This window comes from Acanthamoeba castellanii (assembly GCF_000313135.1).
Source record: "Acanthamoeba castellanii str. Neff unplaced genomic scaffold scf7180000084760, whole genome shotgun sequence".
NCBI lineage: Eukaryota > Discosea > Longamoebia > Acanthamoebidae > Acanthamoeba > Acanthamoeba castellanii.
Genome location: NW_004457406.1, coordinates 162,646 through 163,481, shown reverse-complemented (window position 1 = coordinate 163,481; position 836 = coordinate 162,646).

The following is an 836-nucleotide window of genomic DNA, read 5'->3' as shown; positions in this document are numbered from 1 at the left end:
GACGCTGTGGAGGAGATGGCGAGGGAGGAGTCGCCGGCGGGGTGGATGATGCCCGTCGGTAGAGGGGTGCCCATGCCGGCGGCGAAGAGCGTGGCGGTCGGCACGAGGTGTGCCGTGTTGGCGGAGGCGACCAGTCCCGCGTGGTCCGGCCCGACCGCGAGCGGCACCGGTGCGCCGCCTGGGTGCAGCGGAAGTAGGGGAACGGGCTGCCCCTCTACGACACACATTTTAATAATTATAAAATTAAGTTAGTTATTTGTTTTTTATATATTTATTGGTGCAAGAAGGGTACCGGAGGGGCGGGGGGCGCGTGATGGTGGTCGGCCGCGTTTGGAAGGTGGGCGGAAGCAGTGGTGGGCCATCCCCATCCGCACACAGCGTCCGCATGGCTGCTCCCTTGCGTTTCCAGGACCAATCAGCATCGAAAAAATAAAACATGTGAAAGCCTTAGTAACATAGTAACAAAGGGCCGGAGGAGACGCTCTTACTTGTTGCAAGCGGTGCGGGCAAGACGACACAATGCGCAGCTCATCTTCTTTCCATCAATTAGTGTTCGTTCGAACTCGTCCCAGGTGGTGAAGGGCGGAGAAAAAAAAGGTCCTAGCCTTCGGGGCTTTCTCACGGCGTGGAGCGGAACTTAGTTGGCCTTGGCTTACGTACAGGAGAGCTCTCTTTGCCACTACACCTCTCTTTCATCGAGACGTTGAAGCAAGAACCACTCCTTTGTTATGTGTGTGCGTGCGTGCGTTCTGAGGTGTTCAGAGTGGTCTTGATGATGGTCACATTACGGACTGGCCTTTACCTCCTGATCACGGGGCAGGAGCCGGCCGGGGTGG